This window comes from Triticum aestivum, chromosome 3A (assembly GCF_018294505.1).
Source record: "Triticum aestivum cultivar Chinese Spring chromosome 3A, IWGSC CS RefSeq v2.1, whole genome shotgun sequence".
NCBI classification, from domain to species: domain Eukaryota; kingdom Viridiplantae; phylum Streptophyta; class Magnoliopsida; order Poales; family Poaceae; genus Triticum; species Triticum aestivum.
In genome coordinates, this window is record NC_057800.1 from 318,284,355 (window position 1) to 318,308,736 (window position 24,382).

Consider the following 24,382-nt stretch of genomic DNA (forward strand, 5'->3'; position numbering starts at 1 on the left):
TGAATTCACGGTGATCAAAATGCAAAAAGGTGAAAGTTTGGGAAAGTCCTTTTATTCCCTCTCATTTAACTTTCAAAAAGTTTCGAATTTCACTCAATCAATGACACAACAATCAAACAAACAATCAATCTATCTATTTATTATAACATTCCAAAATTTAGAATTTTGGGATGTTACAAACCTACCACCCTTAAAATGAATCTCGTCCTCAAGATTCAGAGAGGCTAGCAAGAAAAAGGTTAGGGTTTAGGGGTCTCCTCAAAATCCATCAATTGTCGCAGGAGGGGGTCTCGGGTGCTACCACCCTTAGAAGTATGGTTACGGTTCCATCAAAACTCATATACTTCACCATATTGTTAACAGTGTCGGTCTTCTCAGATCTTCAGGATAATTCCTTATTTGGGCTCTTTCGGTAGTGGCATAACCTTTTCCTCAATTCTTCTATCTTTCATCTTGGTAAGGTTCTTCTATGACTGGGTCCTCTTTGCTGATGGGTCTGGCGCCAATACTAAACAACTATCGATATCTCATGGTGGTCAACCATTTATGGCTTCTCCTACAGGAAATGGGTCTAGGCTTCATTCTCACCGTATGTCCTACGATTGGCAACAGCTTCCTTGTACAAGGGAAAATGATTATACCATTCTAAGGTTTAAACAAGGCTTAATATCATCGTCTCTCTACTATAGGTAAGTCACTCAGATTTACCATCCCATATAGCAAGGCGAATAATAAGAGTAAGTCGGTATGGTGATCAATCCATCCCGCACCCAAATCATTACCTTGTACATGGTTTAGCGAATCTCGCATTCTAACACTTGGTCATCCTCTCAAACATTGCAGAATTTCTCTTGTCGACAAACCAAGTTTGGATAAATCCATTGATTCTGCACGCCAAACAAACATCTATCGTTTCTTCACAACTCTCGGGTTTTGCGTTACTCTATAAGATCGTCTGCTGATAAACGTAACTTCTTCCAGGGTTTTTCCTTCAGCAAGAGTGTGCTTGCTCCTTGGCAGGTCCTGGGGCATGTGGGTTATGGCCCATCTCATTACTTGTAATCCTTGAGCTCATCCTAGGGGCAACTGATTATTTTCCAAACATCCAGCTTCCTGGCATTCTTAAATCCTTCCCATTGTACTATCTCTCTTCCTTCTGTTGGTACCAAACTAAGACGTGATTACTCAAACTCATCATGGGGTTACAATTGCTCCATATTACCAACATCATATCTCCTTTATATCCAATGGTACTTCATCCCTTCATACTCCTGGGGCATACCACATATCGAGATAAAACTCGTACTTATTTTGTCCGAAATCCACTTGGTGGAATATCGTTATCTTTTCAAGGGTCAATTGTCCTCGCTGGGTACTACCACCCTTGAAATGCACAAATTCATCCATAGGCCTCGAAAATGGTCAAAAAACTTCTTCATAGAGTAACAACTCATAAAATCCATATTAGTACCAACGATGCTAACTTTATTTATTCTCCAATGATTACAATCTCTCGCTTTTCCATTACTTGTCTCAACTCAACACCTCGATACAAAAGAGTTGTTCCCACTACTTCTACTACTACTACTACATTACTTCTCACAGACACAACTAATTATCACAAGTCTCATTCTCATTGGGACAATCCTTGGCAAAGTGCCCTGCTTCATTACAACGAAAACATATTACTTCTGACAAGTCTCGAGGTTTCCTTTTTGGGCAACTATTGAGGTAGTGCCCTGACTCCTTGCACCTGTAATAGGTGATATGACTCAGGTCCTTCCTGGAATCCAATCTACTTCTCTTCCTGGACTTTTCCATGCCAATCATGGCTTCTATTTCTTGTGGGTCATACTCTACTTCCTCCGTCGGGAATTCTACTAGATCCCCATTCAAACAACTCTGGGAGATGTGTCCTTCTTCTCCACATGATTAGCATGACTTGGTGCAGGGTTTAATTGGTTCTTCTTTGGGTGTGTCCTCCACCTCTTCCTTCATCACTGGTTCTTCTAAAATTTCCATGAGGGCTCCTTTCATTTCTTCTTTCTTCTGTTGTACGGTTCTTTGTAACATGGGGTAAATGTGACACTGAGAAGGGTAGTGGGTAGTCCCTTCACACAAGAAACAAGTGATCTGCCTAGTTGGGAATTCTTCAACTGGGTGACTTCCTTCACAATTAGTGCATTCATCCTTGTGTTCTTTATGGTTGTGTCCTATTTCTCCACTAAGCTTGCATGCACAAGGTTTCTTCATATCCTTTCCAGAAGGCTTCAATTTCTGGGACACAAACCGAGACTTTAGCAAAGTCAACTTAAAATCTTTCCAAGTGGTTACTCCCTGCCATCCATTGATGGTTTGGTACATCCTCCACCAAGTAGCAGCACCTCTTTCAAAGCACTTGAAGAGCACGCTGGGCCATATCCTTTCCGGCTATAGGGTTATTCTTCATGTGATCCTCCATGTTCTGAATCCATCAGTCTGTCTCCAACTGACTCATCGGTCCAGAAAATACAAGCTCATCTCCATTCATCCTCTATTGGGTCCATGGGTTTTGGGGTGAGATAAGAGAGATAGAGAGGGATTCACACAATGCAAACAATAGTTTTGAAGAGATAGATTTTATTTGTGGTTGTCAGAAAAACATCAAACAAATGACAGCTCACAATCATCGCATCTAACGTAGGTGTATAATAGGGGTTTGGTCTTCTAAGGGTCAATGTCGCCAAACTATTCAAGTCTTGTTCATGTCTCCGATGGCTTCTTCCGATCGTGCTTGTCCTTCCCATGTTCTTTTACCAGATCAACTCTGTTAACGTGAAGTCTCTCGTGACATCCTTTAATGTTCTGGAGTTGCGTTCCAAACTTCTGGGTTTCAACATCCTTGGCATGAATCACGGTCCTACTGTCCTTTAGTTCCCGACGAATCTCCCGTATCTCGAGGTTTTGCTCCTCCAGCTTGGCTACTTTCAGCTTCTAGGTTCCTGAGTTCTTCACGAAATGCTTCCTTGTCTAATACGTCTTCCTGGAGCTCCATCTTAAAATTCTTGATGTACTACTCCAGATCCTGGTGATACACCGGCTAAGGTTAAAACTTCATCTTTTGCTGATAGATGCTCCATCAGCCTTCTACCATCCAATCCTTCCGAAGAAATGCATGCTTAGCTCAGCTCAGCAACCATACTATCAGTGGCGATGACATCACGGATAACCGTGTTTCTTCCCTTGTCATTGCCATGAGCTATCTTCCATAGTTGATATCTCCTGCCTTAGGGTTTTCTTGACAAAACTTTGAGTTCTCATGCTCCATGTTCCGGTCTTTCTCCGGTACACCTTGATCTCGGGTATTGACAGCTTCCTTAGTCTGCCAAGTTCCATAAGGGGTGCCTTCCTAGGTCATACAAATCTGGAAAATTCTATAGGGCCTTCAAATTCTCCTAGTCTTCGGAGTCTTCAACCGTTGTAGTTTCCATTATTATAATACACGGTAAAATCCTCTTCATTCCGAAGTGGTCTTAGTTGTCCGATATCTTGTACTTCTTGAAGTGGTCTCATCAGCTGAATCTTCGTGTGGTCAAAAGGGAAAGGGGTATAGTCTCACTAAAATGGAATATTTGAATAAGCTCAGAAGAGAAGAGAGGTAAAAGATCTTTTAAAATTGAAGTTGTAGAGAAAATCTTTCCTATGGGCTTGCCAATTTCTAGGGTCGCATCCTACAGTCAACATGTGCTATGATACCATCTTATAGCGACCCGACCTCAGACGGTCAAGTCTCTGTGCTTAAGTGTCATCCCTGGATTGGTATGCTGACACACACAGTACTCGAGGATTTATAACAGAGGTAAATCACATGTATAAAGTAACGTAAATACTATTACCTCAATCCAAATAGCGGAAGTAACAACAAGGTTGTGGATTCCCATCAACACCAACGGCAAAGTTGAGTGTAGAAATCGTAACCCTAACGTATCACTTACTCGTCGTAAGAATCCTGCAACATGAGACGTTGCAGCCACAAAGGGTCAGTACATTGAATGTACTGGCAAATTCACACCATATGATAATGATGAATAATAGCTATCACTACATCCATATATGGCTGGTGGAAAGGCTCTATGGTTATAATGTTTTTGCGAAAAGCCAATTTTTGCCTACTGCAAAGGAATATAATTTATTTAACTACAAAGTTGGTTGAAAATATTGAGAAGGTTCCTCCAACTCAATCCCCAAATTATCATCAATAACCCAACAAATTATTTTTAAGTAACATGATGAGATCAATATGATAATCCAAGTACCAGATACTCAAGACGTCCATAACCGGGGACACGGCTAACCATGATTAGTTTGTACACTCTGCAGAGGTTTGCGCACTTTTCCCCACAAGACTCGATTTCCTTCGTTGGATTTCTCACACTACATGGTGTTTGAGAAATGGATGACCGAGACACGGTCTTTCAGAAGCATTAACTCTCTACTCCAGATAGACTATACCACCTACAACCCACTACATCTGCTAGTCTACCTCTTCGAGAGCTTCACGCAACTTACTCAACTATGCCAGAGCCCATAATGGCTTGTGGCTGCACACGGAAGTTTCTAGCATGAATAATCTTATGATCCCTTTGAGCCTAGGTGGCATTCCATAAGGTGATCACACGGGTCCTCCGGGATCCCCTTGGGCAAGCACTGGGTTCTCTAAGTGCCCGGGCAAACCACTGGGTACTCCAGGGTGCCCCAACCAATCCACCCAAATGTGTATTAAAGTAGCCACCTTAAGTTAACCATTAATGATAAGTCTCACATCTGTCATGAATACACTCAACCAATCCACGTCTACGAGCATAGCATAGCAGTATAGGCATAACGTAGAAGTAACTCCCAAGGATTGAATGCAGGCAAATAGGTTCCTACCTCATCAACTACTTCCCAATACCCACATATTATCAATTCCTAACCATGCAATGTTTGAGGATGAAACTAATGCATAAAAACTGGGTATGAAAGGGATATGATCAAAGTGTAAACTTGCCTTGTACTGTTGATGAAGATGATTCGCACTCATAACTCTTGATAGTTCTACTCGTCACACTCCGTTCAATCTATCGTGAGCGAGCAATAGTAACCACGTAAGCAATCACTCAGAAGATCGGGAAGAACGAAGAAGACAGTTCAGAAAACATCAAAACCAAGCAAATAACTCTTGCAACATAAAACAATTTCTAACAGTACCAAAATTATGTGAATTTGGCCTTATCAGAAAGTTTAGGTCAAGAACTTCGATTTGCAAAAAGAATCAGATAAATCGTTGTTACAAAACTCGAGTTATGTTCAAAAGAAGTTTGAATATGAATCTGAACAAAATTCGAAATTTCAAAATTTCAAAAAGTTGATGTGAAAGGTTCACTGGATAGGTGAAAACAAGACGAAGCTATAGGCGTTGGTTTCATCTAATTTGGATAAATGACTGAAAAGTTATGGCTGTTTGAAAAATCAGGACCAAGCTGTTTTATGGAAGAAAAATAGCTACAGCTAAGGTCTAATGTATAAATACGTAGACTAATTGATAATCTAACTATTCTATCGTATTAGTCTAGAAATAATAAACTACGGAAGTATAAAAAAAGATACCTTTATAAGGCATAGAAAAGATGACTTTGGAGAGAAGAGACAATTTTCAGAAGTCGCGCCAGAGAGGAGAAATATATTTTTCTTAAATGAATCTAGTCAAACCAAAATATTGATTTAGCCCAAATCGGATGATTTTTGGAGCCTCTATGGGTCTATATTTATAGGTGGAAAAGAGGTTTAAGGGTCAAAGGCTAGGCAATGTGGGACTAAACATAGACGAAAATATACGAAACAGAGAAGAAAAAGGCTAACGCCTTGCACGGGCCAAAAGGCCTAGGCCGGCCGCGCGCCGTACACGGGCTGCATTTTTTTCCGAAGTCTATTTTTTCTGAAATTTGTTTCAAAAAAACTAAATATTAATGAAAATAAAATAAATAAAAAAGAAAAAAGAAAACAAAGGAAAAACGGGCCGGCCGGCTGCTATGCTACGCATGTGGGCGGCGGTTAGTTCCAGGCGCACGCGTAGATTTTTTCTTCTTTATTTTATATAAAAAGAAAAAAGAAAACTGGATAACGATAATAAAATAAAATTTTATATAGGCATATTATATATCAAAATTTTTAGAAAAAGATTTTCTACAAAATGAACATTTCTCTAGTGCCAAATAAAATTCACAAAAATTCAAATAATTCAAACAGTGCTACTTCTACAATAAAACCCAATAATAATTATTTTAGAAATACCAAAATGATTTCAAAATTATTTCTCTCCAATTTTCTGATGTAGGGAATCATTTTACCCTATTTTCCATTTATTTTATTTTTGGAGAAAAATAATTTGAATAAAAACCCAAATAACTCCAAATTGAAAATAATTTCAAACAGACTTTAAATTTGATCCTTTTAAACTTCCAACTCGTATTTCATATATTTTGAAGAAGTCATTTTATCTTCTCTTATGAAAATCATTAAGTTGCTTAAAGTTTCTGAATTTGAAATATTTCCAAATAAAATTCAAATCTTTTCAAAAAACCCTTTTCAGTTAATTAAATGGAAGAAGTCATATCATCTTCTCTCGAGGGTTTTGTATTTGAAAAGAATTAGAATTCACGGAGATCAAAATGCAAAAAGGTGAATGTTTGGGAAAGTCCTTTTATTCCCTCTCATTTAACTTTCAAAAAGTTTTGAATTTCACTCAATCAATCACACAACAATAAAACAAACAATCAATCTATCTATTTATTTATTATAACATTCCAAAATTTAGAATTTTGGGATGTTACAAGAGTAGAAGATATTAACTAAGATAGACTTACTGGTACTAATTCGCGAGCATCTTCACAACTATCAGCAGATTTGCAGATGGAGATCATGTGTCTGCAAACATAGTATCCACAAAGGTTGGTCCCCGCTTGTTGCTGAGGACACTTAAATTTTTTGTACAGGATTAGTCATGTATTTGTCCTGTTAGGATCAACATAACCGGTGTTAGTGTATTTTTTTCTTTGGACGGAAATAGAAAGAGGTTTATTTAGAAGCTTGAACATTTGACTAGCATAAGAAAAGGTATTTGCAGACTATTGGATACATTTTCCAAAATAATAGATTTTGTTGTGTTACCGGAGAAACGATCTCGTCCTGCAGAGGTAGTTCCCTCTTGAACAGGTTCCCTGGTTTAGTTTTTTCCATAATGTGAGCACACTACAAATGAAGATGAATTTAGACAATATCAATTATTGAACCAGATATGAATGCAAATTAATTTCAACATCATAGAATGCAATACCTATCCATGAATTACTGAAGATGCGTCAGATACTGAGCGTTTGTTGACTCTCTGAGAGAATCCATGTAGTAAACCGTGTTCTTGTTTGGAACAATGAATACCAAGATCCAGTGATTGCAACATATTAAGAAAGCCATGAACTTACGAATTATGTTGAAATCTGAAAGAAAATCAGTGTATGCGTGGTTGTTTATTTAACTTACCGTTCATGATATGGCCAGAGAAATGATTCTGCATGGGACGTGTTCACGAAGATATGGGAGACCGTATTAATGGCCCACTCCCGTTCATCCTTACCATGTAATGTTGTGCCATTTTCTAATGGAGGATCTATGAAATACACACTCTCCCTTTTTCTTCTCTGCGCATTCAATCCCCTGAGAGGAATAAAATGCAGTTAGTTGTTTATCATTTACAATCTTGTATGAAGAAGTTGATAAGAGTTTGTTAAGTACTTACAAAAGCAGGCATCTAACAAGAGTGGCATCGAGCTCACTGAAGTTGAAGAAGAGATGTAAGTCCTTGAAATTCACACTGATGGAACCAGCATCATGTTAGAAATGATCTCTGTTGTAGTAGACTAGCAGAACATGATGACCTACTAACATTTCATCCATGCAATATTTATGTAACTTGCGGCAACTGGAGCTGCACTCATCAAAGTATTTGCCAACAAGAAATGGCTGGCCATGGACGTAATCATGTGCTTCCAGTATGTCTGCTTTATTTTTAGCAAGAACCAAAACTATTTCTACATCATTCATGTCGTCAGACATAATATTACTCTTCGATTCGAACAACCTGTTGTTAATTTGGTTCTTGGCGATGAGTTCTTTAAGTAAGAGGCAATCTTTCTCTTTCCTCTTTGCTCTTGGGGCGCGCTTCCTCACGGTTGCAGCCTTTTTGCCTGCTTCCTTCTTGGTACTTGAAGCACTCCTGGTCCAAGGTCTGGATGGTTGAAAGGCAGACTACGGAGCAGACGGTAAAGCTTTGACGAACTGCTTAGCAGACGATTTAGCTATGCCGGACTGCTGATCTAGCAGTGCTACTGTGACGGACTAATGGGCTGTAGGAGCAGAGGCATCGGACTGTTGACCATGCGTTGAAGCTATGTCGGGTTTCTACGCAGGTGGTGCCAACTTGTCGGTGTGCTCAGGAGGTCGTGCCAACATGTTGGTTTGCAGAGCAGGCAGTGCTGACGGATTGGTATGCTGATCACGCGGCTACGGACCGAAGGACTGATGAGCAGTCAGTTGAGGACCTACAGACTTCTTAGCAGGCGGTTTCAAAGCATCAGACTGCTTAGCAGTCCGTTCCACCAGGTTGGTCTGCTGAGCGGCCGCTGAAGCGGCTGGGTCTCCCCCTACTGCTTCAGCGGCTGGCATCTGAACCTGTGGTGCGTCTTCAGCAGTTGTAGGCCTTACCACTGGCTGCTTTGGGCAGACGATGACATGGCCTGTACGGCACAAAGTCGGGCAGGCTGATCACATGTTGATGCATCAGCTGCCGGATTACGAGTATTAGGTTCCTTGGGGGAAGCATGCAAGAGCTGCTGTGGCAAGGAGAGCATCACCGGTTGAGGGGCAAAATTGGTTTCTCTTGGCGGGGTCTCAGGGATCTCATCCATGAAGTCTATTTCCTTTATGGCCACTGGATGTGATGTAATAGTGTTTCTCCCAATGTCCTATGCTCATCAAAGTCCCTTAGGACATTCTTTAGGGTAAATTCATTGAATCCAGGCTTTAATTTAGTCACGTAGCACTTCACACAACCCGACTTCAATGGCACATTGCACAACAAGAGGCCCTCTTCCAAGAAGGGTGGGCAAATCCAGGCTGTTGCACATTTTAATGTACCTTCATAATGTGTAAGCATGCCCTTTAGTCTTTTCATTCCAGATAGATCAGATATAGCATCATCATGAGCAACTGCAGTCTCAGTGTCGCTGGGGTCAGCTGATGTACAGCTACTCTTGTGCGGTGTTATCGTGCAATAACAAGCATCCTCCATGCCCGCCTCCCCTCCCATCTGCTGGCTATCTGTCAGTGTTAGAGTCTTCTGCATCATCATTGACTCCTCAATTTCCTTTCGAACAGTCGGATACATGTCCTTCCTCAACCTTTCATACAATTCATTCTGCTTCATTTCACTCCTCACTTTTTTCATGCTGGGACTCTCTTCTTTGCTGAGTGTGAAAGCACTCTTGTGCGAGACATTAACATATATACCCCTTGCACGGCTAGGGGCTCTCTTATTTCCAGAGCATCGGACAAAATATCACATGGCCCTGAGTTCTTGTAGAACCTTTTAGGGATCTCGGAAGCCTTTGACATCACATGATATAGTTTTTCATCATGTGAGTTTTCAAAGTAATATGTTCCATCATAACGCCTCCTTGCACATGCCCGCAAGTAGTCTTTAGTGCGGTCACCCTTGATTTCACTAAAGGTCGGTTTCCCACCTGCAACTATTGCTTCATTGTCCTCCTAGTCCCATATCGGTTTCATGCCGTAGTATCCTGCCACACCCATACGGTGGGGGTGTGTGTTCCTCTTCTGAAGTTCCGATTACTTGGTACTCTTCTTAGCAAACTCTGTAGTTACCCTGACCCTTTTGAATTCTGCACAGTCTGCCTTTGCAATTCGGGGGTATGCGGGGATTGGGTCCTTTCCTTCACTCAAGTACTTCTTGTACAACACGTGCTTGCAGTTTCTCCAAGCATCCCTAGCCTGCTTTAGTGCAACGTGTTCCACCTGCATTTTCCACTGCTCTGGAACGTTGAAGTGGTCCATGATCTCCTGGACTATCCTTTGTCCTGTTTCTGTGTTAGCCTTCTGAAACCCTGGCAGATTAATGTTGAGCCTTGCCCTACCAACAAATCCACACACACTCATGAACCTCGTGCATGCTTTATTTGGTTTAGTTGGAGCCCAAGACTTTAAATCGATGTCGGTTACTTCATATACACCTTTAGGCAGGTGTGTGGGCTTCCTTGGAGCGTTCCTCTGTGTCCTGACCGGAAGGGTAATTGCTACAGCTCTATCCCGTTCCAGATTATTTGATCCCTCACCATCTACTAAAGACCTAGGGTTGTTGGAATCAGATAAAGATACATCGCCTGAAGCATGAGTGTTGTCGCTGCTACTCGACATCTACAAAGAACACATGTGAAACTCAGAAAAGGAGGATAAACACAAAGCTATCAACTTGGTATCAAGCTGTCTAAACATATCATGCAATAATTTAGAAAATGTACGGCTAATTTGTTAAGTTGTGTGACTCGGGCGCCCATGATCTGTAAATTGACAATAACTCATTAGAACAGATACAGCTTATATGTACTAGTTAGGAAGGTAGATAATGAACATATATATCCTCTCTATTATTTTATAGCCAATTTGGGAACATATGGAATGCAATATGAAGACGGATTGCGAGGAAATATGCCTCACCATGATGGAGAGCAGTAACTAACAGGTTTCTTAATGCAAACCCTGCAGGACCACAGGAGAGGCGAGGGTTACAGGATCGATATACTTGAGGGTGGCTGGCGAGCAAACGAAGACGGCGAGGCATGGGCAGCCGCGTGTTGGGAACGACAGTGGAGGTAGGGTTGACACCGTAGAGCAAGCACAGGGCCGGGCTAAGCACGCCAGCGCCGGAGAGGGTTCTACTATGGATCTGGGGGAGGGGAAGCTAACGATGGAGATTGGGTGCACTAATTGAGTGAAACGCGGGTGAGCGTTGGGGGGGGGGGGTTGGCGGCGTAGGTGAAAAGGGTGAAAAAATATCCCCGGTCGCCACACAAAAAGACCTATGCAAACGGTTGCCTCTAAGCGCTCGTGTGCACAAATAGCGTAATTTCGTTTGAAATGAAGACGTGCTAATTTTGAAATGAAGACGTGAGTTCATCATTTCGCCTCTAGTTTTTTCCCACGGTGAGCAATCACCATTATACCATAGGTTTGATTTGCTCACGCATTTTAGGTCTTGTGTGCTATATTTAAGCCATATTTGACATTTACCATGCATTTTGGCATATAAATCAAATCCTAGCCGGAACTGTATGTGATGATGAAAGAGATGGGGATTGCCTCGATCTGGGAGCATCCAATGGTGCAGACGTACGATCCGTGGGGTTTGGGTTCTGGCAGGTCAGAACGCATGACTCAGATCACGCACGCAGCAGGGGGCATCAACCACGGTTTGACAGGCACACGGCTTTCGTGAGTGAATCGTGTGCCATTTGAAAACATTTACATGAACTAACAACATATTTTAGTTTGAATGAAAACATGAGTTCATCCTTTCGCCTCGAATTTTTTCCACGGTAAGAAATCACCATTGTACCCTATGGTTCAATTTTCTGGTGCATTTGAGATCTCGTTTGCTATATATGAGTCATTTTTTGCATTTACCATGCATATATATAGTAACACTAAACTAAGCGTGAGTGTAGAATAGCTTATTCTACACCCCTAGTAATGCTCTATACAAAATCATTTAGGATAGTGTTAAATATATGTATTAATGTATATATAGTCGCAACTACACATGGTTGTTAGCAAGATCATTTTAGTGTCTCTTTACGAGTTTTCATTCATTATCTGACAAACGGGAAAAAAATTCAAACAGTTCGGCCGTAGGGTGCGGCCAGAGGCGTAGGCCTTGTTGGTATGTTAATTACAAGAAATGCATAAAGAGTCCGAAAATAACGAAAATCGATGTATCACTGTGGTGTGCTCTCAGGATCCCATGGAAAAAATTGGTAAAGTATGGCACAAGTTTTGATTCTCACACCTTCCATATCGGAGCATCTCACAAGAAAGATTATAGTTTCCAAAAGGAGACACGGCACTTCGGACTCCAATCGTCGGTCACTACATCGTTCTGCCTCGAAACAAAATCATGGTAAACAATCACGGATATACCCTAGGTTTGATTTTCTGGCCCATTTTTCAGGTCTCGTCTGCTATATTTAAGTCATTTTTTGCATTTACCTTCCATTTAGTGCATATAAAATCAAAAGCCTACTACAACTACATGTGGGTGTTAGTTAGCAAAGAAGATGCACAAATCATTTGTGTGTCACTTTGTGAGTTTTCATCCATTGTGGAGAAGCGGGAAGAAGTTTCTAACATTTTGGCCGCGAGGTGCAGCCACCGGCGTAGGCCTAGTTGGTATTTTAATTACAGGAAATTCAGATGGAGTCCAGACATCATCAAAATTGGCGTGTGCCTGTGGCGTGCTCTCACGACCCCGTGGATTTTTTTGGTAAAGTTTGGCACAAGTTTTGATGATCGCTCCTTGGAAACTGGAGCATCTCACAAGAAGGGTCATGATTTCCAAAAGGATACGTGTCAATTCAAACTCTAGTGGCCGGTGACTTCATCGTTTGGCCTCATAAAAAAATTCACGGTACGCGATCACCATTATACCATGGGTTTGATTTTCTAGCGCATTTCAGGCATCGTTTGCTATATTTAAGACATTTTTTGTATTTAACGTGCATTTTGCGCATATAAATAAAATCACAACCGGAACTGCATGTGGTGTCGAAAGGGGTGAGGAATGTCGTTCGATCTGGGAGCATCCAACGGTGCAGACGTACGATCCGTGGGGTTTGGATCCTAGCCAATCAGAATGCATGACTCAGATCGCACATGCGGCATGGGGGGTCATAGAGGCAAAGGTGTCCCGTCTTTCAATGAGAAGGTGATTATCATTTTGGAGGAGTAGACTTTGACGATCCAACTATGATCATGCGAGATGTCGCGCCTTAGCAATCACTAAACCAACTTGCGAGGGGTTATTGACCACGCTAGAGCACGATCAACCTGACCACGAGGGTCTATTTCTTGCAAGCGAACGAAGAACAAGCAAGAAACTAAGTTTCCAATCTGGATATTGTGAATATAAGATAAAAGCTTTATTGATCAAGGTGGGGTTCTGTGACGTCTTGGTCTAGTCGTTGAACAAAAACGAAGTGCGCGAAGTTGCAGCTATGGCAAACTTTTAATCGAAACAAAACCCAAAGTATAAATGACGCCATAAGAGCTGTATATATGGAGGAAGAGGGGGGAATTTCGTGACCCTTGTAGGAGGGGTTTGAAACCAACCCTAACTCTGGTTTCCCCACACATACGGACTCTAAAAACAGCCTATACTCAAGTATTTCGAAATTACATGGGCCATGGCCCAAAAATAAGGTGGCGCGGCACCTATTATAAGCTATGGACGAAATTTATGAGAAGGCATCTTGTACATTTCGTCCATGTCCTTGTATGTCATCAAGGAGGCTTCAAAGTACTGAAATCTGCACTAGAAACGCCGTTCTGGTTCCCTTCACACGTGCCTTCATCTCCATGATTGTTTCTACTCCAGTGTTCATCCCTCTTGTCCATGCTAGCCCTTTCATTAGTAATCAACACAAATGTATCCAATTTAGGCAGCATCATATTCTCATGAACATTAGAATTTACCAAGAAAAGAAAGTACCTGGTGAGGACATCAATACCATTGTTACACCCACAACCCCTGCTACTATACATACTGGACCAATCACTAGAGCTCACGCACGCCAATTAAATTACCAGGTACTTTCGTTTCTTGGTAATGATTCCAATGTTCATGAGAATATGATGCTGCCTAAATTGGATACATTTGTCTTGCTTACAAATGAAGGGCCTAGCTTGGACAAGAAGGATGAACATTGAAGCAACATCAAGCATGGAGATGGTGGCATGTGCAAAGGGAACAAGAACAGAGTTACAAGTGATGATTTCATGACTTTGAAGCCACCATAATGAGTGCATGAAGGCTTGGACGAAATATACAAGATGTCACTTCATAAATTTCGTCCAAAGGCTATTATAGGTGTTGCATCACCTTATTATTGGGCCAGGCCCATGTAATTTCGAAATACTAAAGTATAGGCTATTTTTAGAGTCCGTATGTGTGGGGAAAACAAAGTTAGGGTTCATTTCGGACGCCTCCTCCAAAGGGCCACAAAATTCCCCCTCTTCCTCCATATATACAACCCTTAGGGCGTCGTTTAGACTTTTGGTTTTGTTTAGATTAAAATTTTGCCATAGCTGCAAGTTCGCGTACTTCGTTTGTGTTCAGCGACCAGACCAAGACGTCACATAACCCCACTTTCATCAATAAAGTTTTCCTCTTATATTCGCAATATCCAGATTGCAATTTCAGTTTCTTGCTTGTTCTTCGTTGCTCCTAGGAAATAGACCCTCCTGGTCAGGTTGATCGTGCTTGGGCGTGATCAATAACCCCTTGGAAGTTGGTTTAGCGATTACTAAGGCGCGACGGCTTCGAACGTTTGTAGTTAGATCGTCAAAGTCGACTCCCACAGAAACGATAGCTATCTCATCGAAACATCAGGACACCTTCACCTCTATCAAGTGGTATCAGATTTCCAGGTTGCTCGGTGAGATTTTCCAGTTTTTCGTAGTTTAGATTGAGTCTGTTCTTCATACCTACAGTCCACGAAAAAGCCAAACAATTAGGGTTAGTTCATCATATTTGAACTAATCTGAACCTTTGCATAATCTTTTTAGAGTTTTGCTTTGTTAAGTTTACGGTTGCATCGCCATGTCAAGTTGCTAGTCTTAGCGTCTAGTCCCATAGAGTTTCGAGTTCTGTTCACAGGTTGTCATGCCGCCGTGTCACACCCTAATTTTCATGCCACAACACTTAAGCTAATAAATCATGATAAAATGTGGTTTGACAAAAACTTTTGAGTGTTGATTTTGTGTGTTGTTTGCAAGTGCTCTAAAAATCAAATAAATCCTCCAACTCCTATACTTCATCTCCTTGCTCCAAACTCTTGAACCAATGATCATGCCATGTGTATAGGACATAAAAATAATTTCTTACAAAAATAATTTGGCCAAATAGTATTTTCAAAAATTAGTTTTCCAAAAACCCCTGAATTGAGGTTTGCACTGCAAGTACTTAATTAAGGGCAGTAAAAATCTTTCCAAAAATATATTTGACTCCTATTAGATATAGGATACCCAGAAACCACAAAAATATAATTTTAAAAGTTATTTACCTATTTTATTTAAAGGCTTTTTCTTTAGGCCAGAAATGGTCTTTAATAGGTTAAAATTATTTTTATGCTTTAAAAATATTTGGTAAAACCTAGGGAAACTCAATGGACATATATTGTCCATATATAAGAGTTTCAACACATGGTCATGATCAAAATATTGGTTAAATCCCTCAAAAACCCTTTCTGGATATTTCAAGCTTTTGAAATATTTACAAAGGAAATATTCTCCAAAAATTCTAGGAAAATTCTAGAATGTCACATATGACATTTTTAATGATCTTGCCAAGTCTCATGTCATGGAGAACAGTATAACCCCATGAAACCCTCTCAAAACCACTTCTGTCCTTTTCAAGTTTGAACAACTTTGCACTGTCAAACATGTCCAAATGCTCTCAAACTTGGTTCACATGCTCAAATGGTGTAATAATGCATCTAGACCAAATGGCACAAGTTGGAGAGAATGTTATCTTGATCAAAGTGCCCCAAAACCCTCTCTGTCCAGAACCAAATTTGAACAAGTTTACATTGGCAACTTTCTCCTTTTGATCTCAACTTTTGTGGACATGTTCAGAATCTCAAATGATGACACTACACTAAGTGGTGAATCAAGGAGAATAGATTTGCATGACTAAATCTTGAAAAGTCCATTTCTGCTAATTTCTAGGGTTTACAAAAGTTGCATTGGCAACTTTGCCCAAATGAGCTCAAAATTGGTGGAAGGTCCTAATTATATGTGACATTTCACCCTGTGGAGTATCATGGCAAATGGAAATCATCTGCTTGCCCAAACCACCATCAAACACCTTTTGGCAGAAATTTAAAATGCATGTTTTGGCCATTTCCACTAATCTCCATGAGCTAAGCTTTCTCCCACAGCATGATCTGGTCCTCCTCTAACCCCTGCATCTTTCCATGCCCGAGGAGCCATGATGATGGGGGTGAAAAGCTCTTTTTCCCTCTCTGGACAGCTGCATTTCTCCAATTTTCTCACCTCTCTCTCACTCCTGCCAGGTCCCAGAGCATCCAAGGCCTCCTCCCTCCCTTGTTTATTCTTCCTGCAGCCACTGGACACAAGTGGACGCGCGAGTGCGCGCGGAAAAGCCGCGGATGCCGGCCAAAGACGCGCTCTGGAGCGCCAGGCAGAGCAGGCGACCGTTGACGCCGCGTCCCCCGACCACCTCGAGCCTCCCCCTTGCGCCAGTCGAGGTGCCTCGACGTTCGCAACACGCCACCGCGTTGGCCCCCTCCTTTCCTCCTCTGTCTTGCCCACGCCGCGCGTGCCCAGAGCCGCCCGAGCCCGCCAATGCCGTGCGAGCTCGTGGCTCCACCCGGAGCTTGCCCCGCTCCTCCTCTCTCTTCCTGGCGCCCTACTCCACCCCCACTAACGCCGCAGACAAGTCCTCGCCGTCTCTCCTAGCCTCCCGAGCTGTTCCCGTGGCCACCCGTGCGCCGCGGCCACGGTGAGCCGCGGGTCAGCTACTTAAGGCCACCCCCGAGCCCCCTCTCTACTCCTTTGACCCTCTCACCCTCCCGTGCATCCCCTGGACCAACCCGCTCCCCTCCTCGCGCCTTCCAACCTCGTCCATGGCCGGAGCCGAGCCGCCGGCCGCCGCTTAAATTCATGGGCCTCGACCCCTCTCTCGTCCTCATGAACACACCCGCACCCTTTCATCACCACCGCCAACTCCCCCCGTGCTCCATCCCCTCCTCCTCGTGCCTTCCTCGCCTTGTCGAACCCGTCGTTAGCCCCGATCCGCCGCACCCGAAGCCCTCCTCTTCCCGGGCTCCCCCGTGGGCGTGCAGCACATGGACGGGTGCGCCGCGGCGCGCTGAATCCTCCGGTGTGCCGAGCACCGCCGGAGGTGGCCCGTGCCGCCAGGGAGAGCGCCGGCGCCGCTCGGCCTCGCCTCCCCTGCCTCTGCTCTGTTCTAGCGGGAGGTAGGAGACGGCCAGAGCCCCGGGCCCTGCTCGTCAGCGACCCGGTGGGCGGGCCCCGCCCGTTTAAGTGGAGACGGACAGCGGAAATTCCGCCCCTCCCGCGCGGAGGCGTATTTCATGGAGCCGCCTCCGACGTCACCCCCCCTCAGCGCGCGCGGCTGAGCTGCTGGGCCGGCCCAGTGGTGCCCTGCCGTTAAGCCTCGCCCAGTGCACGCTGTTGCCGCCAAGGTCCAGCCCGTTTGGGTAAAAACCTTTTCCTTTTTCTTTTCTGTACAATTTGTAAAATCCATAAATAATTCAAATTAACTCCAAATTTGATGATTCAAATTTCTAGTAGCTCATAAACTCATGATCTATCTCATGGTACAACTTGCACATTTTTCCAGGAACTTTATCTTCACACATATTTATCAAAACCCCATTTTCCATTTCTGTGATGAACTTTAGAAAATCACAGAGAGCTCAAATTTGATCCAAATGCCATGATTCCAATTTTGTAGATCCATCTAATTTCATAACTTAGGTTATGAACATTTTTCTTAATACTTTCTGTACCCCACAAAATAATGAGCCATTTCTTCATGTTTGTCAACTTTGCAAATCCATAGAATATTCATTTGAACTCCAAATCCAGTGAAACCAACTCCTAGATGCTTCTAAAATCATGGTTTGTTAAATGGGTGCCTTTGCTCATTTTTCAAAAATATATTTCTGTACACTTCTTGCAAACCCATAAACCCCTTGATTCCATCATATCAAAATGTTTAGAAATATCCACTGACCCAATTCCAATGAAACCACTCTGGTTATTTTTCATATAACCAGAGATGTCCTAAAAAAGTCAAATTAATATTTTTAGAGCACTTTTATTTCCTGCCTTGTTATGTTGCTTATTATGATTGTTTCGACGTTAGTTGACGAAGTAGACGAAGTACTTGGAGAAGGACCAGAAGACCTGAAGACTCTGATGAACCAGGCAAGCAGCCCTTTGACCATGTCTATGAAACCCTTTTTATGCATTTCATATAGCACTTTATTATTGTTGCATCGGAATCATGATGAGATGGTAACCACTTTGATGGGTTGCCTCCATTTCCTTCCTTGCTGATACTTGCATTGTGCATGACCCTACCTTCTTATGAGGGTTATGCCGGTGGGAGTAGATAGGATGCTAAAGTAGTTGCTACGCAAAAAGGGACGAGAATATGCATGGTGATGGAGACAAAGTAATTTCAAAAGACTTTTCGAAAACCCCGTCGGGTGCCACTTATGCCCGAGGGAGATGATGAGTTGGGTAACCACTTGAAGACGAAGTGGTGTACCGAGGCAAGTGTGGGTGTTGATTTTCAAAACGGATTGGTTTAAGTTGCGACCGTTATACCAACCTTACATGCGCAACCACTCTACCCTTGTATGAGAAAGGGCATTATTGATTACCTAGGCCGATACTAGCTTGGAGCCCGCATTACTAGTGACGGGAGAGTTGTTGGTGCGCTCTCTCGGGACAGGGTCGTGCCAGGTAGGGTGGCCATGACTGTTTTCACAAGGCACCGGATACACCATTGTGTCCCCTCTCGGATGATACAATCTTGAGTGAGTCTCATATGATGTACATCGTGAGGATACGGAACAACGAGTGGACTCCTTGTTAGTGTCGTCTAGGGAAAGATGTGATCGGGTGCTTACCCGGGTACTTGAGGTACCGCGGGTCATGGTTGACACAGAAGCTCCCCGGATCTTGTGGGTAAAGTGCGCAACCTCTACAGAGTGTAAAACTATTCGAATAGCCGTGGCCACGGTCAAGGACAGTTGGGTAACCACTCTTGGGCTACGTCCACATGTTTACAAACCAGTGTGTGTGTTTGGATAAGTGGGAAGGACTACTTGGGTCAAGTCAAAGGACTTGACAGGATTGAGTTGGGTTGATGCCCACTCTATTTATGTTGATATCTGTAACCTGTCCTCGTGGTTACTTGAATTCTCCTGATGCGCATCTTACAAGCTGTTGAACATGTCATTGCACTCAAAACTAGCTTTCTGCAAAAATTTACCTATATCATGCATTGTTGTATCTTGAACCAAAACATGGGTTGCTTGCGAGTACATTCAAAGTACGCATTGGCTTGCCACTGGTTATTTTATTGGCCAGGCATGAAAGACAAGATACATTGAAGAGTTCTTTGGTGACGATCGTGCGAGCTAGGACGCTTCCCAGTCAGAATGCCTGTAGGGTTAAGGCAGATGGCATGGGTTCTACTTATCGACGAAGAATTTCGCTGCTTAAGTTTATTTGGTATTCAGCCCTTGTGGCTTTATCTATGTAAGACTTGACCATAACGGTCATAATTTGTGTAAGACGATATGTATGGATGTAAGACTCTTGTTATTCAGCTTCTGTGTGTTCAGTGAGCATTGATCTCTGGGATCACTGTACACGTGCATTCGGTGATCACGACTTATGAGTCGGGGTCCCCACAGAGCTGGTATCAGAGCCATCCTGACTGTAGGAAGCCTTAGTTAGCATGGTCGTTAGTTAGGGTAAAACTATCTCCAAAACTATTACTAGTTTTGAAAACTATCTATACTTCTCTTCCCTTTCAGTTTTTTGAAGACTAAGGTATATTTTCCTTATTGACCTCTTCCCCTTCAAAACTTTTGGTCGCTACTACCCTTGTGCCCCTGACCACAGGATTCCTTATAATCCTCGTAAATAACCTAGCAGGAGTACACCTTGCCAAACACTCACCCACCTCTTCTGAACACAAGATTGGCGACACCACAGCAAGACGATGCCAACAGAAGATACGTCTTCGAGGAATGAGGACATGAAGACCCAGAGGATGGTGATACCTTTGAATTTGCCCCAGGATAATGCAACCTTGGCCTACGATGATCAGGGCATAAGATATGCAAGATCATGATATACATCGCTAATAGAGCAACCATGTCCTTACCGTTGTTGTATCGGCAACCACCGGTGGATGAGAACCTCACCATTAGGTCCGCCTCACTAGAGTAAGCAGGAAGACGTTCTCTTCATCCCCCGCCCTTGGTGTCGATGTTGTCATCAATGAAGCCGACATGTTGGACCTCTACTATGCCTTGATGATATCATTGCATAAGGATTGCCTACCTGGTACCGTCGACGCCTTAGGAGGCAAAAGGGATCGTCATGATTAAGAAGACAACGGAAGACCGAGTCAATACCTGCTACGAGAAGCCACCTTCACCCCACCACTTCAATAGGCGAGAAGTTGTTGAAGAATCTTCAGGCTCAACCCGGATTGTTTCATCAAACAACTACAAGAGACGTAGCGACACCTGAGGGAAACCCAGGAGACTGCACGAGGCACAGAGCAAGCACGACTACTTAGTCCGAGAACCCCTAGGGTAGGATGAGTCGTGTACCCCTTATGCGCAGTCGAGTCCGTATGATGGTTCGAATAGAACCATGATTGTGTGTTGCTTGTTTTATTGGTTGTGTTTTGATATAGGTCGCACTTTTGCCAAGGCAACAAGTACGTGACTATATCACCTTCCTTACGTTATTTCTTTTGTTTGGCCCTTTTTGAACCTGTTTGTCTGCACTTGCACTATAGAACCCCTTTAGGCACTCCCCTCCTCTATGCTACTTCTCCCTCTCATCTCTCCCATCAGCTAAATGCTAGCAAGACAAGATGCACCATGAATTCCACCTCGGCAGCCAACTAGCAATGGAGACTTTTGCTACAACCTCCATGACCGAGTGCTACCCCATAGAGTTATGGTTGCCCCTCAAGATTAGAGGCCCATTCGTAGACCCTTCGAGACTTCATAAGATACCCCAGCTCGAATCCTTAACCATGTGCTTAACCCACAGAATTGCAAGAGAACCTGTTAAGCCTCCGTAACCTTGCTTATCACTGGGTTCATTATGGAACTAGTAGACATAGTGAACGAGTACGTTGTCATCCTAATATCGCACAAGAACTGACGATGCCATAGGGAAGACAAATTGAGGATATAGGAATAGAGGGCAAATGACTTGATGAGTTTATATCAGTGACCTTGAGGATTTATCTGAGACTATTTTGTGGATTATGAGGCTTTCATATTGGTATATGAACTTGGAGGGATCGTGTTAATAGAGTAGCGTAACTTTGATCACCCTGGAGTAAACTGGAACTTTGTAGGACAATTAGGATCACAAGCTGAGATTCTTGGAGGAATGCGATTTTGACTTGATCAGATAATATCAATAGGAGGTTGTTGACATTACGAAAATGACTTGGGGGAAACGTGTATGAATTCTCGTAGGACATGAGATTTGGATTAATAGGTGATCCTAGTGGGGTAAAGGTGTTGAGTGAGTCTACATGGTTCGGAGTAAATTGGATTTAGACTGAAGATCTTGATCATGAGACCATGTTTCTCGGTGGACGATAAACTAGGAGATTGGACTAATTGTCGGAGTTTATTTAGGGATCTTTATGAGCTTGACCTTGGAGTATTACTAGATCACAATAACGGGAATTGGTGGACTGACTATAGTAAGGCAGCCCTTTCAAGTATTGGGGATTATAGGGACTTTAGGAGATCATGTGGAACACCAGCATAGGCGTTGGATTTGTAGAATTAATGGATTATGTAGTGATTAATGGAAGTTAACGGGTTGTTGGAGTTGATTCATAGGAAGGGAACAAGATCTTGGAGTGGTATACGACGTGTTTCCTTAGGATAGAGATGCATTATCTTAGACCTTGGAAGAATAGGATGAGCACTTGGATTGTCATGTTTAACTCAAGCTTGGAAGCTTGTATACCCATGGATTTATAGGGGTAGACATACATACGAGTTTGGGGATAGTTGACATGTATAGCTTTGTTAGGCCTTCTCTTCGCAGTCATGAGGACATGAATAGCATGAGTAATGATTGGAGTTGACCAATGTGAGATGATTCTTTCGGTAATCTGATGTGATTTGTTTGGAAAACTAGATAGAACGATTGGCATCTCAGAAAATGTGCCCAAGGATAAGATGATGAACGTTCACTCACACCCTAGAATCCCTGAAACCCTTAAGCCCTACCAAGCCACAACATGGTTGGGTCCTGACCTTGGGCCTTGAATCAAGGTCGAGAAGACTTGGCCCAACACTCGATCATGACCACCACCAGTACCCCAGCCTACTTTATGTACCTCGTGAACAAAGTCATCATAGAGTACATGGACAAGTTGGGTGTCATCTTTATTTAATGACATATTTGCCTACCCCGAAGACGGAAGAAGAACCGTTCAGTTGGTTAGGGAACATTTGAAGACCGCCACATCAAGGAGGAAGAACTATACCAACCATCGTCATCAAGAAGTAAACATCCGCGTCAAAGACTAGGTGTATCTGCAACCACTTCTCTCAAAGGAACCAAGCATTTCCTTGTCAAAGGGAAGCTCACGCCAAGATTTATCGGCCTTCTCCAAGACCACTGCAACACGAAGAATAGACGGCTACTAGCTAGAGTTACCACTTGAGTCACCCACTGGATACAACGTTTTTTTCCACACGACACCACTTCGGAAACGTTTCCGACCTCCTAACTAGCCCGACCTCTACAAGGACATCAATCACCGAGCCATCGACCTCCAGCCCAATATGACCTACGCGAGAGACCCCAATTGCAATCTGGATCAAGCAGGACGACAAACACGAAGCCACGCCATCGAGTACTTCAAGGTTCAATGGAGCACCAAACGGAAGCAGAAGCAGTATGAGGACGTGAAGACTACCCCAAATCCAAGTTTCTGTATTCCTTTCCGCGCCTAGTCTGGGAATCTCGGGGACGAGATTCTTGTAAGGGGGTAGGTCTGTCACACCCTGATTTTCATGCCACAACACTTAAGCTAATAAATCATGATAAAATGTGGTTTGACAAAAACTTTTGAGTGTTTTGGACCTTGCCTTGATTGGATTTTGTGTGTTGTTTGCAAGTGCTCTAAAAATCAAATAAATCCTCCAACTCCTATACTTCATCTCCTTGCTCCAAACTCTTGAACCAATGATCATGCCATGTGTATAGGACATAAAAATAATTTCTTACAAAAATAATTTGGCCAAATAGTATTTTCAAAAATTAGTTTTCCAAAAACCCCTGAATTGAGGTTTGCACTGCAAGTACTTAATTAAGGGCAGTAAAAATCTTTCCAAAAATATATTTGACTCCTATTAGATATAGGATACCCAGAAACCACAAAAATATAATTTTAAAAGTTATTTACCTATTTTATTTAAAGGCTTTTTCTTTAGGCCAGAAATGGTCTTTAATAGGTTAAAATTATTTTATGCTTTAAAAATATTTGGTAAAACCTAGGGAAACTCAATGGACATATATTGTCCATATATAAGAGTTTCAACACATGGTCATGATCAAAATATTGGTTAAATCCCTCAAAAACCCTTTCTGGATATTTCAAGCTTTTGAAATATTTACAAAGGAAATATTCTCCAACAATTCCAGGAAAATTCTAGAATGTCACATATGACATTTTTAATGATCTTGCCAAGTCTCATGTCATGGAGAATAGTATAACCCCATGAAACCCTCTCAAAACCACTTCTGTCCTTTTTCAAGCTTGAACAACTTTGCACTGTCAAACATGTCCAAATGCTCTCAAACTTGGTTCACATGCTCAAATGGTGTAATAATGCATCTAGACCAAATGGCACAAGTTGGAGAGAATGTTATCTTGATCAAAGTGCCCCAAAACCCTCTCTGTCCAGAACCAAATTTGAACAAGTTTACATTGGCAACTTTCTCCTTTTGATCTCAACTTTTGTGGACATGTTCAGAATCTCAAATGATGACACTACACTAAGTGGTGCATCAAGGAGAATAGATTTGCATGACTAAATCTTGAAAAGTCCATTTCTGCTAATTTCTAGGGTTTACAAAAGTTGCATTGGCAACTTTGCCCAAATGAGCTCAAAATTGGTGGAAGGTCCTAATTATATGTGAAATTTCACCCTGTGGAGTATCATGGCAAATG